The 19,060-nt window shown below is 41.4% G+C and overlaps 1 protein-coding gene across 3 annotated transcripts in view; it reads right to left on the minus strand.

Annotated features, from left to right (window-relative positions):
* The window catches only part of F5 (coagulation factor V), a 1,256,984-nt gene that overhangs the window by 710,193 nt on the left and 527,731 nt on the right, over nt 1-19,060 (minus strand). The window lies entirely within an intron of this gene.

The following is a 19,060-nucleotide window of genomic DNA, read 5'->3' on the forward strand; positions in this document are numbered from 1 at the left end:
TTCTAGTGAGCACACTACTCCATAAATGATGAATCCTTATTACTGCTACAGAGAACCTTCACTGAGGCCTGGATGTTGGGCTCCACTAGATGGCTTGCCTGTACTGAGGCCTGGATGTTGGGCTCCACTAGATGGCTTGCCTGTACTATACCAGGTCCACACTACGAGGAAGAACAGGCTAAGTCTCATGAGGGGAGGCTTAATGGGTGGCAGGTATAGGGACAATTACGCAAAGGAAAAGAAAAGCAGAGTAACCCCATTGATCTCAAGTAATAAGGAAATAATTAAATATCCTAGTAAATTCTATCCTAGCACAACATCAATTCCAAAGTCCAGACTGACAGGGATCAGATGTTTCATGCTCCTTATGAATCTAATTGTGCATATACCACCTTCTTATGTAAATTACTAACAAACACAGAAAAGTTACAAATGGTGTAGCTGCTCTCTAGATCATCGGGGTTCAATGCAGATTTCAGAGAAGGAATGTTGCTAGAGCCCACTTTAATAAAGACAGGAAGTTGCCTATTTTCAGAAAAGCAACATTCATTTGTAAGACATTTCTCAAGACTTCCAGACAGGATATGATCAGTCTGGTAAAACAGGAGCTAAGTCCACAAATTGTCAGAAACATAACTGAAACTTAGAAAGTAAAATCATGGAATTCATTCAGGGGGAAAAATGAAATATCAATAAGACTACACAAATCCACTGGAAGTTCTGTAGACAAAACACCATACCTCTCAACCTCTTAGAGCAAGAAATCCGGACAAAGCCATAAATAAAGGGAATAAAGACCCAAAAATAGGGACAGTTTTTAAATATTGCTCTTACCAACTTAGAAAATTGATAGAATAACAGGTTTTGCGTTAGCATGCATTTTTCTGAAGGATATGAAGTCTGAAACTCAAATGTCTGTCATTATTTTCTAACTTCAGTCTTTAATGATTTGCCAGTCATTTGCCAGAAAACTACAATTTTATGAAAAAAGGACCAAAAATATGAGGCAAAAATCTGGACATTTTGCGAAAATCTGTACAGTTGAGAGATATGCACCACACACAGACTGACAAAATAAGTCTAACTTCAGGGTCATGGTGTGTGGTGTTCACTTGAAAAGAAAACTAGCTGCTGCATAATACCTTGTAGAAGCTGATACAAATCATCTCAAACACTTCTGGCCTACCATCTAAGCACAGGTCATAAAGTGTGACTTAACAGCCAGTATAAAATGCTGTAATCTGCCTCAGCTCAGAACAATAAAACCATCTTAAAGTGTACTGGTCACTTTCTGAAGCATCTATCTTTGTTTTACAGTTATTTTAATTTCCACTTATACTCCTAATGTTAAATTTGCAAGTGATTTTGCAAAACTAATTTTGAAATTAATAGAATGTTGTTTGATTTTTTAGTTTCAGAGTTTACTTAGTTTATATTAACCACAACCCAAAACAATGTCATGGTAGGTACTGAACAAGGAGCTACATATATCTGCAAAGTATTACAGGCAATGAAATCAGCTTCATTCTTTAGAACAGCATTTTCTTAATTATATTGTGGTTTCATACTGCAGTTTCAAGCATGTTCATTTTCAATATGAGATTTTCCACCTACAAGACCTAGTTTACAACTTGTCTTTCTAAAAGGCAAGAAATTCCTATTGATTTATTTGGTACGGACATATATATTAGCTTATACAGAATTTAGGTAGTGAGTCATTGTGGGCTCAGTCTTCTGTGATACCATGACAGGGATCTTTAGCTCCAAGAAAAATTTCAGGGGTGGGGACATCCTCATCAACAAAACAAAATACAAAAACAACACATTATTGATAAAATTACTGTATAATTTGATATTTTACATTTATATATGGTAAGGAGATGATATCCAACTTCAATGATTTGTCATTTAGACTTGCATCAGAAATTGACCAGTATACTTAAGCACCTATGGTAGTGATAGGCAGGAAAAAATATTTGGAATCCCATAACAAATGCCTGTGCAGCTACAAGCAGATGACAATCAGGCTTTAGAAGACAAAAGTCAAAACACCCTGGATGATACTTTATTCCTGACGCCCTCAGTCCCAGAAAGCAGCTCTCTAGTTACTGCCTTCCAGGGCAAGTGGACAAAAGTCAAAATTGTAGTGCAGAAATAATTACCTATCAAGATTGACTCACATCAGCTGAGCACACTGTAAAAGAATATAGGATGCCATGTCTGTGCTGGCACAAACCTATGATCATGACTCACAAACAGACCTCAAAAGGAGAAAATAATGTCAAGCTTAAAACAGTAGTACACTTAAAATGTGTCAAGGTGCAATCCTAAGCCAAGATCCAGATGATAGAATATCAAAGACATCTGATTAACTCCCACTATAACTGGGCATTCAAGAAGTTCATCAATTCATTCATCAGTTATGATCACGATCATAGCACAGACACTTATTACACAGAAAATAATATGAAGAAACATTGTTAAGTCTGTCAAGGTACAATCCAAACCAAATCAAGCTGATGAACATCATCAACGGATTCTTATTTCTACTTTACACATGTTAAAGCAATTCACAAACCAGAAGGCAAAAAGTTCCAGAAAAAAAATAATAAGCCAAAGCAAAACAGTTGCCAAATGTCCAAAGAAAACCAAAGAAAACATACAATAAATCCACTTCAGTTTACACAAGTCACTTCAGCAACATCATTCCAATGGGATGATTTCCCACTTTTAACAAAGAACTCCAAAGCAAATCAACATTAATCAAAACAAAACAATTAATGTGAAACAACATTTGTAAAACAAACGAACAAAAAATAACTAAAAAGAAAAGCAGTCAAAACAGCTAGATTCCCAATTTCCTCCAGGTGAAATGGAAGTAATTCCTTTCTGTGTTACAAAATAAGCATCACCTAAGCGTTCTGAGATTTTAAATAAAGTGTATTGGTTATGTTTAACAGTGTATATTTTGCTTTGTTAAGTAATGACGGATATTTCTTGTTGTGAAATAGGTAATATTAACGGCAAGATGGAATTTATAATATTTAAATGTTGTCCACGCCATATCTCTAAGCCTCAAAACTAGGGTGCCTCCACCATCTTGCTTCACTACTCCAAATCTGATTTTTTACCCTCCTCTAGGTGTTATATCATCCCAGGAGAGAGATGCAAGGAGTATTCTGGTGATATTCTACTATACCAGGAGTAGGTAATGAGATTTGGCATTATTCTATGCTAATGTATCTCATCACCTATTCCTGGTGCAGCTCAGTTCCAGCAGAAGACTCAGCAGAATTATCAAGTCCATTAGAATTAGATGTGTGCCACAGTTCTACATGTAGGGCAGCACCTGCTTGCCTGCACTACCAGGGCTACCATACAACTTGAGCTGCATGGCAAAATAGCCTTCCTGTATACCAGTGCTACTGGTATGATGGATGGGAGAATGCATGCATGACAGGTGGCATAGCACACATCATGATTGTATTCTAGGCATCCTTATAATGGCACAGACATGTAAGAGCACAAGCCCACTAAGGAATAATTACTGCTATTACCTACTGTACCCATGCAAGCCTTCTCCACTGACTTTTGAGGGTGATTCACACATAACATTATTGTGTATTTTGTAGTTCTCCGTCTCCCCTAAGTGTTTCTTCTACAGTATCAGAGCAGCTCTACATGTAGACTGCTTGGCTTCCTGCTGTCTACTGCCTTACAGGTGGGGCTGTTTTTATTTATTTATTTATTTTTCACCCTTTGCTCCTACTGTCTCATGATCATCAGCCCCCTCATAGCCATTCAGTCCATTAGTTCCCCATCACAGGGGTGAGGGTTGTCTGGGAGGCCTTCATTTAGACAGCTATCAGGGGTGGTTTGAGACTTTTAGTTTACCAAGCCCTAATGCATGCCTCCAGTAAGGCATAAGTGTGGGGCATGCAATGGGCTGACACTGGAAGGAGATATTCCTTCCAAGCAGCCCTGCCCCACTTCCTGAGGTATGAAAGGTGACCTCTCCAGTCTCTACCAGGTAGTTAATACCAGTAAGCGTGCCCAAACTCCACCTTCCCCTAGAAGAGGAAAAGGACCATTATCTTTTGCTCCTCCCTCTCCCTGCCTCACCCTTTCAATCCCATGGCCATTAATTAAATGGGTAGCACTCTGGAATTTGTCCTCTGCACCCCAGAGCCAGACAGAGACAGAGTTATTACTTCACCCAAACTACCCATAGGCTTTTACTGGCTCCTCTGTTGCATCTGGGTTTTACATAGTCATGCTTCACCAATGTAAAACTCATAAGAGTTTGGGCATTGTGAGACATATTTCCTTTTAGGAATTCGACATAGTTCCCTGCCCGAATTCATTATTATAAGCTGAATGAGGACCAAAAGGAAAAGCAACATTCTAAGAAAATGCTCAATATCTGCATTCTTGGGATCCTGTACCAGCAAACAAAAGAAGAAAAGTAAAAATGTACTTCCAGCTATTTTATTGTTAATCAAAAAAAGAACAAAGAATAATACAATGGTCACTAAATGAAGGAGATGAAATGTGAAATGTCAAAAAAGAAAACAATCATTATGCTTAGTCACTGATCAATTACAAATTATTTGCTTGAGAACAATTTAGATCACATAAGAGTAAGAATTATTTGGGACAGAAAGAAGATAGTGAGTATTACCCAGAGCTGCTTGAGCAATATTTGACTGATGTACCATGAAATGCAATACTAAGAAGTTATGCTTAAACATGAAATGCCCAGTTTTATTAAAAGCATGTCTCTAACCTTCAGAAAAGGTGGCAAAAGGGCCAGTACAAGTGTAATGTTAATCTGTCCTCCTTCATGTCAATCACATAAAGTCCAGTTAAGGTCATGGTGAGTAACATTACATTAAACAGGTGAAAGAAATGAAAGTTAATTCTTTTTCACTAAAAACAACAAACTACCACATGTTCACAAACATGTGTACTACTCTAAAACAGTTGACTGGTGTTATCTATGAAAAACAAGATCAAGGAATCCTGTTTTAAACAAAATTTGTTTTTTGCTAAGAAGAATTAAACCAAGTGTCCCGATGACAAGGCCAATTACATTTCTGATGCTCCCAGTACTGAAAAATGCAAGTTTAATACAGTGTTGTCATGAAGAAAGTATTTCATGTTAAACAAGACTAGAGTGAATACCACTTTGGAGAACTACTAAAGTACCCAAATTAATGAAGAGCAACTACCTTTCAGTTGCAGAGCTCAGTAAATATATTGTTGTTGTATCATCATGAACAGGAGTAATCACTGGGAAGTATTCAGTTTTGTTGTGCAGAGAGAGGAAGCCCAGATGGGGACCCAGACAAATCAGGAATGATTAGTGACCTGGGTGCTGGAAGAGGTGACAGCTTAGGCTGAGCATGAGTGTTCAATACCAGCTTATCCATCCTAGAGGGAGGAACATCACCTTAGCCCCTGTAGTAGTGACATCTTGTAAAGGCTGAGTACTGCAACAAGGGCAGTAAAAGGGCTTGGCCATGTAAATTCACAAAACAGTGTGGCAACAGGCTCTACACAGAAATTGGAAAAACATAGAAATATGCAAGTGCCTGTGGTCTAGAACTGTGGAATGCCATAGTCAAGCTGCAGTGAGAAGGAATGGATGATAAAGTAAGCAAAAATTCCTGATGGCTGCCTGGATGATGGCCTCCTAGCCAAAGTGGAATTAATGGACAAGAAAAACAGGAGGGCTGATGTCCTACAGGTGTAGGAGAAAACAACAACAACAAAAAAAAAAAATCACTGGATTCCAAGCTCTCTCCAGACTGTATACAACATCCAGTTTGGAAGTTGCTAGTGTGCACTGTCACCAGACTTGTGAGTCATGGATGTGATAACACAACCATATCATGCCGAGAGACACTGCAGTGTGCTGCAGTACTTCATAACATACTAAATGCAACACTGGCATACAGAACAGTGATGCAATTTGACAGAAGAGACCAAAACATAAAAGCATCTACTCCTCTTACAACAGAAACTGTAAAATTCATTCTGGAAATCTGAAGTGCATATTAGGGAGCATTGTAAGCATATCAATTACTCAGTGAACTAAAGTAAGAAATATTCATGGAACCTAGTGTGCCCCATAAATTGTACAACTGCCACGGGTTTTCATGAGCTCCTGTTTGTACATGATAGACTGCAATCCAAATTGTAGCTTGCTACAGATCCCCCACCATACCCCAAGATTCTCACTACACCTTTCTAAACATACTGGAAAATATTAATATACAACCAAACACCCTAATAATGGGTGATTTCAACCACCCTGCCATTAACTGGGAAAACTACTCATGTACCAACAAGTTTGCCCAACGGTTCTTGGAATTCATAAATTCCAATGCCCTGGATCAACTAATCCATAGTCCCACCAGGGGCTCTAATATCCTAGACCTGGTCATTACCAACATGGAAAATCGATGCTCCACACCTATGGTCACCCCCTCGTTGGTCAGGTCAGACCATAACCTAATCACCCTTAACATCCACATCCCACCCCCACCCCCTAGTAACGAAACCTCCATAAAAAACTTCTCCAAAGCCAACTTCATGCTACTCAAGTCAGAAGTTACAAACTTCATGACACCCATGCAGACAGGAACTGAAAGTTTGATTGCTGAGTCCTACACTGAGGCATTGTATGATCACATCCACTCATGCATGATTCGTGCCATCCCAAATAGAACCAAGATGCTCTCCTCCAAAACAAGGAAGCCAATCAGGTGGTCCCCTGCCATAAACAAACTTTACAACAAAAGGATGAAACTGTTTCAGAAAAAAGGAAAATCCCAGGATGCAAAAAACTCCCTTACCAGCCTCAGTAAGAAGCTGAGATCCCTCATAAAATCCTCCAAAGCTAGTTACGAAAATAAAATTGCCAAAGATTCCAAAGACAACCACAAGGCATTCTATAACTATGTCAAGAATCTAAATAGCAATGCTCAGATCTGCTCTGAGCTACAACAGAATGGCATTGAACATACTGATCCCAAGGATATTGCAAATATCCTGTTAGATCGATTCAGTGCCAACTTCACCTCCTCTCACCCCCTAAATTCCCATCTCAATACCGGAAGATTGCCAAATTCCAGTAATAACGGCCACACAGTTAAAAAAACGCACTCTCCAAAGCTAAGAATACAGCATCCATGGGACCACATGACACCCCGGGCTGTGTACTACATGAACTACAAAATGAACTGACACCTCACCTAAGTGTCATGTTTAATCATACCCTCACCTCAGGCTTCGTGCTCACTGAGTGGCGCACAGCTACAGTTATCCCACTCCACAAGGGGGGATCCACCTTGGATCCCGGAAACTACAGCCCCATCAGTCTGATGAGCCTGATCTGCAAGGCCATGGAACGTATTATCATGGAACTTATAAACAAAGACATTGGCAACCTTCAAACACTGGATCCCACCCAGTTTGGGTTCGTGAAGGGCCGATCTTATCTCCTGAACCTGACTGACTTCTTAGAATCAGTCTCCAGAGCTGTGGACGAGGGTAAGGCAGTCCACACAGCCTATTTGGACCTCGCCAAGGCCTTTGACACCATCCCCAACTCTGGAATCATAGATAAACTTACTAAGCTGGGCAAAAATCCCTACGTTACTCGATGGGTCACCAACTGGCTTACTGACAGAACCCACACTGTAAAAGTAGCTGACTCCCAATCCAGCTCCAGACAAGTGACAAGTAGAGTACCTCAGGGTTCAGTCCTGGGACCTCTCTTGTTTGGCATCTACTTCTCTGAAGTACAGGCCAACACTAAGGGACTCTGGCTAACAAAGTTCGCAGATGACTGCAAACTGGGAGCCATTAATGAATCCCCAAATGAAGTGGATACTCTACGAAAGGGCCTTGCAGAAACAGATGCTTGGTGCCAGAGCCATGGGCTCAAGCTCAGTGCCAAGAAATGTATAGTTATCCCCTTTGGGAAAAAACATGTACCCATGAATTACCACATAAGTGGCAGTACACTAAACACCGAAAGTGTGATAAGAGACTTAGGGACACAGGCGGACAGTGGTCTCACCTTCAATAACCACATCGCCAAAACAGTCAGGAAATCCTTCTATGTGGCACACCTCATCACTAAGGGCTTTTCATCCAGAAAAAAGGAGGTCATTGTCCCACTGTACTCATCCCTCATTAGACCCATTACAGAATACAATGCCCCATTTGGTATGTACCTCTCAAGACATCTGCAACAACTGGAAAGGCCGCAGAAATACCTCACTAAAAGAAGCAGATGCTCTATGCTGACCACCTTAAAAAACTCCAGCTATACTCTGTCACATATCGTCTACTCCAAGGCGATCTCTGCTTAACATACAAGGCCATGTCAAACCCAGAGCTGTTGGACATGCTACACTTAAAGAAATCCCAATCCCTCAGAGCCAGGGATCTAAACCTTGTCATCACAATAAACAAAACATGCTGGAGGGTTAGGTTCCTGACCCAGAGACTCCCCAGATTCTGGAACAGACTGCCCATACATATCAAGCAGAGCACCTCTTTGGCCCTCTTCAAACGGAACCTTGATGATTGGATGGGAGAAAGGAAATTCACCCCAGGGATCACGTCAGTCGCCCTGCTAGACAGGGGTCCAGGGAAGTAAATAGTGTGGAAAGAAATAGCCAGGGAAATGTTATGGCTAGGCTTGTATAGGCCCTAGGGCCGATAGCCAAGTATCAAACTATGAACCTATGAACTATAGGCAGGCCACTCAGGTATGTAAGATCTGACAAAGACAGACATGTTTAGGGAAGTAAGATAACAACAAGGTTTTGCATGTTCAATGATTGTGTCATGCAGGCTGTGACACAAGATACACTCATCAAACACCCACAGATACAGGACTGTAGTTTAGTGAGTGACATGTGACAGTACTGCACAGAATGTTGAAGAAAATCATAGTGGCAGACACCAGACTATGCAAAGAGTATGACTGGTTATGGGTCTATATTAAAAGCCCGAAAGCCCTACTCACTGAATACATAAACACCGACACATATTCCGTGAACTGCGAACACACCGAACGACCTAAACAGCGAAATTCAAAAACTCGAACTTTCATAGTTGTCCCACCCCACTGCCCATAACATACTACCTACCCAAACAAACTAAATAAACCACATACATACACTAACCAAAACCCTACTTCTAATCCTAAACTAAACCCTACTTCTACCCCTACACTAAATCTTGCATATATCACCATTTATGCACTTACCTTAACCTGCATCCTAACCCTAAGGGCCGTAACTATCGCACACTTACCTTAAGAAGCTATACTCAAACAAAATAAATAATCTACACACAGACACTTAACAAAACCCTACTTCTAACCTTACACTAAATCTCACATACATTACTATCTATGCACTTACCTTAACCCGCACCCTAACCCTAAGGTCCGTAACTATCACACACTTACCTTACGGAGCTATACCGCAGAAGGGCCAACAATGACGATTCGACATTTCGGATTTCGTGCTTCAGGACGATCGATGTTTTCACAGTTCGATGAAGACGTGTCTGCGTTTACGTATTCGGGTAAGTGCACCTTCGAGGTTGTAATAGGGAACCGACTGGGATGTAGGACTTATCTGTGTTTGTGATACACAATTAATGTAATTGTGCAAAGTCAAACTAGACAGTATGAATATATGGCAATTATATTTGAACATAACTGTGATATCTTAAAGAATTCCCCTTAGTCCAAAGTTCATAGTTAGCATATGTAAGTCGGAGGGGCTGAGGTTACAGGTTGCAGGAAGTGGGAGAAGCTCCCCTCCAAAAATGTTTATAACAGGGTTACAGCAATCTTCAGTATTCTGTGATTTATATAAAAATAACATTTTCCTGTTTGAAGGAGTGGGGCTTACATTTAAAGGTCTTGTGCTTTTCTACTGTAGCAGTGTTGAGTTCACTACACACAGTGAGGTCCAACAAGGCTCAGTCCTGAGCCCTTCCATTTTATAAATACATCTGAGACATGAAACCTGACATCAAGAGACTAGATTGTGACTAATCAGGGTTCCTGATGATTGCAAACTAAGAGCAATCATCAAAACCCATTCTGATACAAAGCTCTTCAGCAAGGGATGAACCAATCAAATGCTTGATGTGTTTATTATGAGCTTACCCTCAGCACCAAGAAATGCAGTATAACTTAATTTGTTAAATCTGGCATCACTAATGCAGACCATATAAATAGCATTCCCATTAAATATGACACACTCATCAGGGACTTGAGTATCTGTGGGATAAACTCTCCTTTTGCTACCGTATCATTGTAGGGATTTCTCCTGCTTCCACACAGGACATATCATCTCACATAATATCCCTTTCCAAGTCTCTCCTCTTGTCTCAAGTTTTACTGAAGACTGACCCACTTTAGAAATTAATGTATACACTGTACATTACATTCTGCTTAACTGTACTGTGCATGTTCACTAGAATGTATAAATACATTTTCTATGTAACTAGTCTGAACTACTATGTTATTTACATTTTAAGCTTACATTTCTGTATTTTTTTTTTTTTGTTCATAGGTTCATAGGTTCATACTAGGCTATCTGCCCTAGGGCATTTATAAGCCTAGCCAGAGTGTGTTTGGCTTTTGCCACCCATTTTAAACTAATTTTGCTATGCCCTTTTTCGAGGTTAGTATACTGTGCCTCTGTCTAACAGTGACACAGAAGTGATACCCGGGGTAAACCTACGATCTCCCATCCACTCATCAAGATTCTTCTTGAAGAGAGTCAATGAGGGACTCTGCCTAACCTGGACTGGGATTTTATTCCAGAGTGAAGGGAGCCTCTGGGTTATGAATCTGTCCCTCCAGCATGTCCTATTTATTTCAGTGCTGAGGTTCAAGTCTCGAGCGCGTAGCTCGATGGAATTTGGATTTTCTGAGGTGCAGCATGTCCATTAATTCCGGGTTGGACATGGCTTTATACATCAGGCACAGATCGCCTCTGAGCAGGTGGTATGCCACTGAGTAGAGCTGGAGTTTCTTTAACCGGGCAGCATATGGCATCTGTTTGAGCCCTTTGATCCTCTTGGTGAGGTACTTTTGGGGTCTTTCCAGTTGCTGCAGGTGTCTGGTAAGGTACATCCCAAAAGGGGCATTGTACTCAATTATGGGCCTAATGAGGGATGAGTAAAGAGGCACGATGACCTCCCCTGATCTAGATGTGAATCCCTTCGTGATTAGGTGGGCTATATAAAATGTTTTTCTAACCACTTTGGCCACATGGTTGTCAAATGAGAGATTGCTGTCAACTTGGGTCCCCAGGTCCCTAATTACTTCTTCCGTACTTAATGGATTACCACCTATGTGGTAAATTGTGGGCACTTTGTTTTTGCCAAAGGGGATGACTATACACTTTTTGGCATTTAGCTTGAGGCCATGGCTCTGGCACCAGTTGTCTGTTTCTATAAGGCCCTTTTGGAGGATGCTTGTGTCGGCTGGAGAGTCGATTATGGCGCCCAGTTTGCAGTCATCTGCGAACTTGATCAGCCACAGTCCTTCCGTGTTGGCCTGTACCTCCGAGAAATATATACCGAACAAGAGAGGTCCCAGGACTGAGCCTTGTGGGACACCACTTGTAACTGGTTTGGAGTCTGACATGGCTCCAGCAATTCTAACCATGTGGGTTCTGTCCTTGAGCCAGTTTGCAACCCATCTAGTGACATAGGGGTTTAAATTTAAGCTGGTGAGCTTATGTATAATGCCCGAGTGGGGTATTGTATCGAAGGTCTTTGCGAGGTCCAGGTAGGCTGTGTAGACCACCTTCCCCTCGTCAATGGCCTTGGTGACTGTTTCAAAGAAATCGACCAGGTTTAAGAGGCAGGATCTGCCCTTAACAAAGCCGAACTGGGTAGGATCCAGTGTCTGTAGGTCCCCAATATCTTAATTTTTTTTTGTTTGTGAAATGTTTTGCATTTCACCCAGGCTGAGCATGAAACTGGTCAATATTGATCAGTGCATTATTCCACTAAACAAATGTAAATAAATAAATCCTTCTGCCTTTCTCAACTTAGCCTTCATGGTATCTCCTCAAGGTCCATAGAAGTTATAGTCTCACTTTATTCCTCCCATATTAGGCCCATAATTGAATATAATGCCTCCTTTGACATGTACCATAGGCAGCACCTAAACCAATGCTTCTCAACTGTCCCTAACTAGTTTTACAGAATGACCCTGATTTTGCCTCATATTGTTTCCTTTTCCCAATAAGATTTCTGATTTTCAGACAAATCACTGATGATTACAGTTAGTCAATGATGTCAGATTTTAGAGTTTCATATGTCTTATTGTTCAGAAAACACATAGTGACGCTAGACCTTTTGTGCAATTAATTTTAGGGGAATCACAGAAATATTTAAAAATATATGGAGTACAGGTCTTGATGTGCTCGAGTTCTGGTTTAAAACCCCACATTTGCATAAGCCTTTCTGTGCTGGAGGGAAGCCTTCAGGCTTGTCAGTGGGAGTGGTAAGCACTAGCTAGCCTATCTACCACAAGAGGAGCAGTTTCTGGCCCAAAAAAATTAGTTTATTAGCTGTTTGAGCAGTTTTTTCCATCTCCTTCAACTTTCTGGATTAAAAGCCTGTATTTGCACTTTTCCCGCCTTTCCTGTAACTAGTCTAGTCCAGATACAGATTTGCTGTATCCAGGGCAATATGTAAGCTTCTGAGCCCACCAAACCTTTCTATGTTGGAGGGAAGCCTTCTAGCTTGTCAGTGGGAGTGGTAAGCACTAGGAAGCCTATCTACCACAAGAGGAGTGGTTTCTGCCCCAAAAATTGTAGTTTATTAGCCGTTTGGACAGTTTTTTTCCATCTCCTTCAACTTTCTGGTTTAAATGCCTGCATTTGCGCTTTTCCCGCCTTTCCTGTAACTAGTCTATTCCAGATACAGATTTTCTGTATCCAGGACTGTATGTAAGCTTCTGAGCCCTGCAAGCATTTCTGTGTTGTTGGGAAGCCTTCTAGCTTATCAGTGGGAGTGGTAAGCACTAGGTAGCCTATCTACCAAAAGAGGAGTAGTTTCTGGCCCAGAATTTGTAGTTTATTGTCTGTTTGGGCAGTTTTCCCATCTCTTTCAACTTTCTGGTTTAAAAGCCCACATTGCACTTGTTTCCCATCTTTCCTGTAATTAGTCTACTCCAGATACAGATTTGCTGAATTCAGGACTGTTTGTAAGCTTCTGAGAAGTGCCAAAGTCTGCTCTTCAATTTTTCCCTTAGATCTGCTAGTTCTCTCCTCTCCTGCGCTTTTACTAGCTTATTAGTCTAGCACTTTACCACACCAGACTTCTTGTAGCAATTATTATAGCACACAAAAGTGCTACCAGCACTAAATGTTCTACAAGGAAACAGTTCCAGTACTTATTATTAATGCCCACCCCTCCAGGCATGTCTAAAGGTCAGTTTCCTGTGCTTTCTCCTGTTATCCTGGTGAACTTGGGCATACTAAGGCAATGGAGCAACTGCCTCATGTACACTGACAACCCCCTCCTCTTACCTCCCAACAATCGTACTTGCGAGAGATGCACTTATATACCTAAATTGGAAGCCACACAATCTCCACCCAAGACCGGAATAGCTGGTCAAGAGGAGAAGGTCAACATTTGCACCACACCACATTGAACACATAGCCCTCCAGAACACACACCTGCCTTCACATAAAAACACAAACCACACATCCACCTTCGCGGAGGCTCTCAATAAAAATCTACCCAAACAGAAGAGACCTTTAGGGCAGAAACACACTCAACCACCACAACACAACACTAACCATGAGACACATAACTCTCCTAAACAGTGTGCCACTCAAACAAAGCCCCTAAGGCAAAACAGCATGCCCAGCACACTAGTCATAGGTGACTCGATACTGAGACACACTGATGTCTCACTCACTAGGTTAAATAAGAAGAAAGTAACAGTCAGCTGCCTGTCAGGTGCCAGGATCCGCCATATAACGCACGCACTCAGGTCCCTCAACAACAGGTACAAATATGACTCTGTCATTGTACATGTGGGTGTGAATGACTTGAGACATACCTCCCTGGACTACATGAAAAGAAACAGATTATGTAGCCCAGGCGGGTACAACCCTAGCCCTGAGCAGCATCCTACCATCACCCAGAATGATATCACAGTACAAGCAGAACATGATTGATTTCAACAATTGGCTAAGTTTCTGGTGTCATTCTTAGGGGATCCAGTATCTGTCTGCCTGGGATGACCTGATTGACAGACCTCGATGCTTTGCCAGAGATGGCCTGCATCTGTCACCCCTGGGCTTCCAGATATTGGCCAAGGCTCTTGCCACCCCTATAGTGCCTTTTTTAGGTGGTGTTTCAAAGACCAAATTACCACTGTAACAGCTACAAAATGCAATCTGAGGGTCATGCTGCTCAACGCTAGAAGTCTAAATCTCAAAATGCACTCTCTCGAAGCACTCCTTCAAATGGAGAACATCGACATTTGTGTTGTAACAGAGACCTGGTTCAAGGCAGCAGAAAACACCCCTGCACTACCATGCTAGGACTCATTCCACACTTTTCGTCCCCAGAACTTGGACCGAAGCCTCAAAGGTGGTGGTGTTTCCGTATTCATAAAGGATGGGCACACCTCCAGAGGTAGCCCAACATAATGCATCAGAGATACTTCAGGTGCAGGTAACATTGGGTAAAACAGCAATTCAGGTCATAGCCTGTTATAGGTCCCCAACCATGTCCCAACACACTCACTCCATGTTCCTAATCACCCTGGAGAATATTACAGTCCAGCCTAACACACACATACTGGGCGACTTCAACTACTCCTCTATTACCTGGGAAAACTACTCATATACCAATACTCTTGCCCAACGTTTCCTGGAATTCATTAATTCCAATGCCCTGGATCAGTTCATTCTTACCGCCACTAGAGGTAGCAACATCCTTGACCTGGTTATTACTAACATGGGCGACTGTTGCTCTACACCAATAGTCAACTCCTCCCTGGTTAGATCCGACCAGAAACTAATCACCTTGGAAATCCACTTCCCTCCCACCTCCCACCCCCGTCCCTGCAAAGGTAACCACCATGAAAAACTTCTCCAAAGCTAACTTTGCACTCCTAAGAACAGAGGTGGTTAACTTCACGGCTCCCATGCAAATGGAGAATAGTTGCATGACCACCAAATCATACACCAATGCACTGTACGAACACGTACACAAATGCATGGATCTCGCTATACCCAATAGAACCAAGATGCTTTCCTCCAAAAAAAGGAAGCCAATCTGGTGGTCCCCTGCCACAAACAAACTCTATAACAGGAGGAGGAAACTGATGCGGAATAAGGTGAAGTCCCAAGACTGGAAAAACTCCCTTATCAGCCTCAACAAAAAGTTGAGATCCCTCATCAAATCCGCTAAAGCTAGCTATGAAAACAGAATTGCAGCAGATAGTAAAGACAACCACAAGGCCTTCTATAGTTATGTAAAGAACCTCCATGGCAATACCCAGATTTGCTCTGAGCTACTGCACAATGGTACCTCCTACACCAAGCCAACAGATATTGCCAATATACTGGCGACAGATTCAGTGTCAACTTTACCCCTCTCTCCCCACCCAAAGGATCAATCACAATACCAGTAGATTGCCAGGCACCCAGTAGTACTGCTGCACAGGTTAAAACAGCACTGCCCAAGGCCAAGAATACAGCTTTTATGGGACCTGGCAATATCCCTGGCTGTGTTCTACATAAACTACAGAGTGAACTGGCACCTCACCTGTGTGCTCTGTTCAATCACAGCCTCACCTCAGACTTTGTCCCTACCGAATGGCACACTGCTATAGTCATCCCTCTCCACAAAGGAGGAGCGACTACAGACCCAGGGAACTATCGGCCCATTAGCCTGACAAGTCTGATATGCAAAGCTATGGAACACATCATCATGGACCTAATAAACAAGGATATAGGGAATCTCCAAACTCTGGATCCCACACAGTTTGGTTTTGTGAAGGGTAGATCATGCCTGCTCAACTTGGTTGACTTCTTTGAGTCAGTCACCAGAGCTGTGGATGAAGGCAAGGTGGTTCATACAGCCTACCTTGATCTGACCAAGGTCTTTGATACAATTCCCCACTCAGGAATCATAAAAAACTCACTAAGCTAGGCATCAACCCCTATATCACTAGGTGAGTTGCACACTGGCTCACAGAAGAACCCACAGTGTGAAAGTAGCTAACTCCAAGTCAGACTGCTGATGAGTCATGAGTGGAGTCCCACAGGGATCGGTCCTGGGTCCTCTCCTGTTTGTATCTACTTCTCTGAAGTCCAGTCCAACACAAAGGGACTCTGGCTGACAAAGTTCACAGACAACTGCAAGTTTGGAGCCATTATTAACTCCTCAAGTGATGTTGACATCCTACAGAAAGGCCTCACCGAGACCAACGACTGGTGCCAGAACCATGGCTTTAAGCTCAATGCCAAAAAATGTGTCGTCATCCCCTTTGGGAAAAACCCAGTTCCCACGAACTACCATTGAACACAGAAGGCATTATAAGAGATCTGGGAACACAGGTTGACAGCAACCTCTCTTTTGACCGCCACACTGTCACTGTGGTCAGAAAGTCCTTCTATGTGGCACATCTCATTACTAAGGGTTTTGCATCCAGGAAGAAAGAGGTCCCTCTATTTTTCCCTCATTAGACCAATCATTGAGTACAATGCCCCATTTGGCATGTACCTCACTAGACACCTGCAACAACTGGAGAGGCCACAAAAGTACCTCACAAAGAGGATCCTAGGCCTTAAACACCTATCCTATATGGACAGAATCAAAAAACTCCAACTATTCTCCATCTTATATCGCCTACTTAGAGGTGATCTCTGCTTGACTTGCAAAGCCATGTCTGACCCAGCTCTGTTAGAAATGCTACATCTAAAGAAATCCCAATACCTCCACACCACATGCTCCAGAAACCTCAACCCCATTAACACAATCAACAGAACGTGCTGGAGGGACACGTTCATAATCCAGAGACTGCCCATGCTATAGAACAGACCTCCCATACATGTCAAACAGAGCACCTCACTGGCCCTCTTCAAGAGAAATCTTGATGAGTGGATGGGAAATAGAAAATTCACCCCAGTGATCGCTCCAGTGGCTCTACTCGACAGAGACACTGGAAACTGTGGCACAATGCCAGGGTAATCCTATGGACTAGGCTTTTAAAGGTGCCAGGGCCATTAGCCAAGTACATGCCTATGAACCTATGAACATATGATAGTGTGGCATTTGGTATGTAGAACAGACATGGTGTCAGGAAAGGTTCTGCTCTTCTCTGTGAGCTACACACCCGATGTGTGTCCATTGTTAGGCTGTCATACATTATCCAGGAGCTTCATCTACTTTTACTCTGGGAGATACATTCTAATACATGTGTGCAGGCATGTATTTGCACAGCATGACTGAAAGCAGCACTCATCACTCTGTAAATTGTTTTGGCTGATTGTTATCCTTGATGCATACATTCACATAGCAGTGCATACACTTTTAAATATTCTAGTTGGCAGTAATTTGAATAGTATATGAAAATCTCAAGAATTTTGTCCCTCTTCTATCTAGAAAATTTGTTTACATTTTTTTTCTGCGTTGCTGTTCTTTTGACTTATTCTATTTTCACTAGCTTTATAAACTTAAGAGTGTTTATTTGTAAATTATTGAAAACACTGGGTACATATGCTGCAAACCTGATGTGGCATAGATGGACATCTCTGGCAGATCTCTGTATGAGTTTTACAATGGCATGCCCACAGCTTGCCAAGGTCTTAATGCACATTGTAGCTGACTTCTGGATGACTGTCCATATGTGTTAGTAGCAGCACATGTCTGCACTGTTGTGCATATGAGCGCAGACTGTCATGCTGACATTTAAAAGTTGTGGTTCAGGTACTATCCATACTTACATGGTCATCTGCCATGAACTACGCAACAAGAAACAGTAGGCTGCTTAGCCAAAGACTATTCTTAGGTTACACCTGTCCTTCCAGAGTTGTTTTACTGTAAAAAGAAGACACAAATGGTGCATACCAGGCTCATGCATCTCATCAATGTTTTTATAATTTACAAATAAACACTGTGAAGCTTGTAAAGCTAGTGAAAATAGAATAAGTCCAAAGAACAGCAAAGCAGGAAAAAGGAAACAATTTTGCTATTCAGCAGAGATACAAAGTAGTTGAGATTTCCATATGCTATTCAAATTAGTACCACCTATACTAATTAAAATAATAATATAACAGTAATATAGGGTTAAAATTGAGAAACAGAATTTTTATATGCTTAATGCAAAGAGGAATGACGTTGGAGTAGCACTGTCTAGGAAAGGAAGAAGAAACATCAAAGAAAGGATTATTTCATTCCTCAAGGTGGGATACCATTGGAATAGATATTTTCAGTGTCACAGCTAAAGGCAGCTCATTTCAAATATGCATAAAATAGTTATAGAATGCTACCAAAACATAAGTATAAGTCATTAATGTTTCTGTTATTAGAGCTTTTTTTTCCCAGCCTTCCGCAGAAAATGGGTACATTTGACCCAGTCAGACTCTCCCAGTAAACAAATGCCAACTAAAATAAAATAAATAAATAAACATTAACACCACAGAAGCAAATGCAAAAACAAAAAACTCAAAAAGGGGTACTAGCTATTTAATATTAGATTCAAATACTATATCCTTAATATTGCAGAAGCCAGTGTAAAAACTAAATAAATAATCATAGAGGTACTACCTATTTAGTATTATATAAAATACTGTAATGCAAAATATAAATGCTACCCTGAAGTACATACTAAACTTATTCTATTTTACTGCATATATATAAGGATTAAATAAAGTGATCATTGTCATCAGCCCCATTTCCCATTTTACATGGGGTTACAATGTTCCATCAACATTATCCAATGTGAAACAAAGTTACTAAGTCTTTCGGCTCT

Source organism: Protopterus annectens, chromosome 5.part0, assembly GCF_019279795.1.
Source record: "Protopterus annectens isolate FY-2018-M chromosome 5.part0, PAN1.0, whole genome shotgun sequence".
Classification (NCBI taxonomy): Eukaryota; Metazoa; Chordata; order Ceratodontiformes; family Protopteridae; genus Protopterus; species Protopterus annectens.